Consider the following 5,800-nt stretch of genomic DNA (forward strand, 5'->3'; position numbering starts at 1 on the left):
CCAGGTTCCATCCTCAGCACCACATAAAAATAAAGGTATTATGTTGTGTCCATCTACACCTAAAAAAAAAATATTAAAAAAATAAAATAAAACAACATTTTGTGAAGGAGTGATATTGTCTTATAATTTTACCAGTTTAACGTCAGTCTTAGAAGACCACTGAATTTTCATAAATGTCTCTGCATTCAATCTACTGTGATACCCCATATCCCACAGCATGTGGAAAATTCCACTGTTCACTTGAGAGAAAGATACTGAAAGATAGTATCTTAATTTAATTATTAAAATAGGTATTTATTTATTGGTACTGGGGATTGAACCCAGAAGTGCTTTACCACTGAGCTGTATTTCTGGTCCATATTATTTTTTATTTTGAGTCAGGGTCTCACTAAATTGCTTAGGGCCTCACTGAGTTTTCAGAGGCTGGCCTTAAACTTGCAATCCTCTTGCATCAGCCTCCTGAGTTGCTGGGATTACACTCTGTCACTTCTCCCAGCTAAATAATTTTTAATTTTAGAATTAAACCTAAGAAATTCTTTTTTTTAAGATCACATGATTCCATTTATTTTTTTAAGTTGCAGATGGACACAATACCTTTAATTAATTTATTTATTTTTATGTGGTGCCAAGCCTTCTACCACTAGACACAAACCCAGCCCCAAAGCTAAGAAATTCTTACTATGAACTCTAAGAAATTATTTCAAAACATGTTTCTCTCCAAGTTTTGTAATTTATGTTTTATCTATGAGTAGTAACTGATTTTAAACCTGACTTTATTTTATTTTTTTAAAGAGAGAGTGAGAGAGGAGAGAGAGAGAGAGAGAGAATTTTTTTTTAATATTTATTTTTTTTTAGTTCTCGGCGGACACAACATCTTTGTTGGTATGTGGTGCTGAGGATCGAACCCTGGCTGCATGCATGCCAGGCGAGCGCGCTACCACTTGAGCCACATCCCCAGCCCTTAAACTTGACTTTAATACTCCCACTTTTTTAATGGTTCTGTAAATAATGATATTTATAGTAAGTCAAGAAAATTATTCCTCCTGCCTTAGCCTCTTAAGTATCTGGGATTACAGGTATGTGCCTATTATCTTTTTCTTCCTCTTTTTTTAAAGATATTTAATTAAGTTCTTGGAAAGAAATTTAGAACACCAATTTGTGAGAATACATTCCATTTGTTAGAGCAAATGGATCACATGTAGCCCTTTGATTTGGGGTTAAATGTGTGAGTCCACAGCGTTCTGATCAACCTTATGCTGCTCTGTAATCTCATATTTCTCTTTCTCAGTGTCAAAGATGTCACCTTCCTGGTGTCTGGGCTTCTGCAACTTCTTCTTGAAGTTGATGTTTTGGGATTTTCACCTTGCTATTATCAGTCTCTGTGGAGATGGTAATAACAAATTTCTGTTGTGTTCAACGCAGAGGAACTCAATTGAGAAAGATGTCCCATCACAAGTAGCAAGCCACTGCTCAGCTGCTTCAGGAAAACTACTTTCTTGCCTGTGCGGCACCTGGTAAGATGATCAGGATGGTCCAGGAGTGATGCTGGCTTGCAGTTTTCTCACATGCTGACTGAAGCTTGGTTGATTGGTTTGTCATGGCTCAACAACTTAACCACTCTGATACTACCGTTCTTGTCAACACCGGTTAGTTTTGTAACAGTAGCAAGGGCCTTCTCCTCCTTCTTCTCAACCTTGGATTTAGCAGTGAAGTACTTTCTTTTGTACATGGCCTTTTGGGAATAAATAGCAGATCAGGAGTGTCTGCCAAGTCCTCTAACCAGGACAGGGTTTCAGCTGCAGCGGGGCTTCCCTTTCTTGGGTTTCTTCTCAGCCATTTCACTCACCATCTTGCAAAAAGGGAAAGAGAACTAAGTACCCTCTATTATCTTATTAAGCAAAGCAGTCAAATTTTACATAAAAATCATTTGCTTAATATACTACTATTTTAAAAATTCTACAAGCAATAAAGAATATACACATTAGCAGCTAAACCATTTTTAAGTATACAGTTCAGAAGTGTTAAATATATTCAAAATTTTTAAATTATTGTTCAACAGATCTCTAAAATTTTCATCTTACAGAACTGAAAGTCTAGCCAGGCACAATGGTGCATGGCTGTTAACACTGGCAACTTGGGAGGCTGAGGCAGGAAGATTGCAAGTGGTAGGCCAGCCCGGGCAACTTTGAGACCAGGTCTCAAAATAAAATATGAGAAGGGCTGGGAATATAACTCAGTGGTAAAAGATGAGAGACTGAAATTCAACCAAGAGATTTTATTGGGGGGCTGCCTGAAGGGGTAGAAAGGAGAGAGAGAGAGTAGCAGCAGCAGCGTGAGCCTGGAACCTTCAGCTTAAGAAGGGTTGCTTTGGCCACGTGGCAGGGTGACACAGAATGGGTGCTGATTGGCAGGGTGACTCAGCAACTCGTGAGTGGACACTGAGTCCCGCAGGGATTGGTTGAGAAAACTTTTGACTTTGGCGCCCTTTGGCTTGGCACCCTTCAGAGAGGAGGGGGAGGAGTGAGAGATTAGGTGATGTTCTTCTCCAGAGACGGAAACTTAACTTTAGTGGAGAGAAACTAGATGGGGAAACGAAACCAAAAGGCAAGATCTCCCACACACTCAACAAGTGACATATTGCCTACCAGTACCAACATTGCACAAGGGTTCCAATATTTCTACATACTCATTCATTATTGCTATTTTTTTTTTGCATGGGTGTGAATTATCTCATGGTTTTGATTTGTTTTTCCCTAATGACTGATAATGTTGAGCATCTTTTCATATGTTTGGACAGTTTTTTAAATGTTTATGTAATCCAGTGATAAACCCAGCCTAATTCCCTCTTAAGATTGGGAGCCATCTTGCCACAAAGGCATGAAAAGCTAATTTCGGCTTTACTATAAATTACTGTGATGTCTAAACTTGCTTAGAATGCCTGCCCGTGCCTTGAACTCACCCATGCCTGGCTTTCCCTGACCAGATAACAACCCTCTCTGGAACTTTAGTGGCCCTCATAAATTCTGGCTTTCCCTGGCCAGATAAGGACCCTCTCTGGAACTCTAATGGTGCCTCATAAATCCTGTGCAGAGATCTACTTCTTGCCTTTGTGTTGTGCTTGTCAAAATTTTGTTATCTGTAAGTTCTCAAACCCTCCTTTGTGTAACTTTCTGGGCTATAAAGCTGCGCTCTGGAAGAGCTTTGGGGCTGTCTTTTGTTTCCGCGGTTTTTGTTGGGAGAGGCAGCCTGGCCGGTCAAAATTATAAGCTTGCTTTAATTTGATTTCAGTTGGAGTCAGTGGTCTTTTCTTTGTGATGTGGTCTAACACCAGTTATCTATTTTTTACTTTTTTTCTTATTTACTGTTTGTCTTACCTTAGGGATCATTGCCAAGTCCAAGATAATGAACTTTTACCTCTATGCGTTCTTCTAAGAATTTTAGGTCTTACATTTAGCGCTTTGATCCATTTTGAATATGGTACAAGGTAAAAGTCCAACTTAATTCTTTTGCATGTGGCTATTTAGTTTTCCCAATACAATTTATTGAAAGATTGTTTTCTTTTTTTTTAAATTTTTTAGATAATTTTTTAATATTTTTTTTTTTAGTTTTCGGCAGACACAACATCTTTGTATGTGGTGCTGAGGATCGAACCCGGGCCGCACGCATGGCAGGCGAGTGTGCTACCGCTTGAGCCACATCCCCAGCCCTGAAAGATTGTTTTCTCCATTGAATAGTCTTGGCATTCTTGACAGAAATTATTGATCAGATATGTAAAGGTTCGTTTAGGGGCTCTCCATGTATTTCATGTCTGTCATTATACGAGTGCCACATTATATTGATTTCTGTAGCCTCGTAATAGGTTTTGAAATTAGAAGTGTAAGACTTCTGATTTTGGCTCTTCTTTTTCAGGATTGTTTTGGGTATTTGAGGTCCTTTGAAATCCCATATGAATTGTAGGATGGATTTTTTTCTATCTTTGCAAAAAATACCACTGGGATTTTTAGCAGTTGCATTGAATTTGTTTATCACTCAGGTAATGTTGACATCTTAATAATATTGAATCTTGCAACCCATGAATATTAGCTATCTTTCCATTTATTTGTATTTAATTTTGTTCAGCAACATTTTGTGATTTTCATTGAATAAGACTTCTACATCCTCAGTTAAGTTTAAGTATTTCATTTTTTTCTGATGCTACTGTAAATAAAATCATTTTCTTAATTTCCTTCTTGGATGACTCATTAATATATAGAAATGCAACTTAATGTTTGTATGTTGATTTTTATTGGACACAATATCATCTTTATTTTATTTATTTATTTTTATGTGGTGCTGAGGATTGAACCCAGAGCCTCGCATATGCTAGGTGAGCACTGTGCCACTGAACTACAACCCCAACCCTGTATGTTGATTTTGTAACATGCAATTTTGCTGAATTTATTTATTTGTTCTCCCAGATTTTTTTGTGGAACTTTTAGGGTTCTCTACATGTCATTTGTAAACAGATAATTTCACCTCTTCCTTTCCAATTTAAATAACTTTTATTTCTTTTTCTTGCCTATTTATTCTGACTAGGACTTCCGGTACTACATTGAACATAAGTGGTAAAAGTGGACATCTTTGTCTTCATCTTGAAGACAGGGTATTCCCAAATCACTTCTAGATCTTCATCTAGAAGAAAAATACTTTCAGTATTTTTGGCTGTGGAATTTTTCATATATGCCTCTATTATGTTGAGGTAGCTTTTGTTTCTTAATGTTCTTAGTTTGTTAAGTTTTCTTTCTTTTAAATAATGAAAGAGTGTTGATTTTGACAAATGTTTTTCTTATGTGAAAACATGATTGGCAGAAGTGCTGGGGAGTGATAGTAGACAAATTTTATTATTATATTCTGTGCATTTATGAATATGTAACAACAAATCCCATCATCATATCAACTATAATGTACTAAGAAAAAATGTGGAAAGACAAAATATGAAATGTTGTTATTACAAAGTTAAAAACCAAAAATGATTGGTGCTGGGCACAGTGATGCACTCCTGTAATCCCAGTGACTAGATGGCTGAGGCAGGAGGATAGCAGTTCAAAGCCAGCCTCAGCAATTTATTGAGGTCCTAAGCGATTTAGGAATACCCTGTCTCAAAATAAAAAATAAAAAAGGCTGACAATCCCAAAAAACCAAATGCTGAATATTTTCTATGATATGAGGATGCTGATCCATAATGGGAATGGGTGGAGGGGGGAGCATGGGAGGAATTGAGGAACTTTAGATATGGCAAAGGGGAAGGAGTGGGAGGGAAGGGAAGAGGGGTAGGAGGGACATCATTACCCCAAGTACAGTATGAAGACACGAATGGTGTGACTCTACTTTGTGTACAACCAGAGACATGAAAAGTTGTGCTCTATATGTGTACTATGAACTGAAATGCATTCTCCTGTTATATATAACAAATTAGAATAAATAAATAAATTTAAAAAATCAAAAGGGCTGAGGATGTGAATCAGTAGTTATGTGTGCATGGATTTAACCCCCAGCACCAAAAAAAAAAAAAAAAAAAAAAAAAACCATGATTGGCAAGGTCCCACCATCCCTTTCAAGGGCAAACCCTCAATGACTTAAGGACCTCCCACAAGGCTCCACTTTCTAAAGGTGCACAGCATCTCCCAATAACACCACTCTGCAAAACAAGCCTTTAACGTGGACATTTGATGGACACTACCCATATTCAAACCCTAGCAATGCTGAGCTGTTTTTGAATTCCAGGAATAAATTCTCCCTAGTCATGGTCTTTTAATGTACT

The 5,800-nt window shown here is 37.4% G+C and overlaps 1 pseudogene across 1 annotated transcript; it reads right to left on the bottom strand.

Annotated features, from left to right (window-relative positions):
* Positions 1-1,217: 1,217 nt before the first annotated feature.
* Positions 1,218-1,849, bottom strand: LOC308641035 (large ribosomal subunit protein eL6-like; annotated as a pseudogene). Its single transcript has one exon. The product of its transcript is annotated as a large ribosomal subunit protein eL6-like (transcript).
* Between the last annotated feature and the right edge of the window lie 3,951 nt (positions 1,850-5,800).

Source organism: Spermophilus citellus (assembly GCF_964194105.1).
Source record: "Spermophilus citellus genome assembly, chromosome: 1".
Lineage (NCBI taxonomy): Eukaryota > Metazoa > Chordata > Mammalia > Rodentia > Sciuridae > Spermophilus > Spermophilus citellus.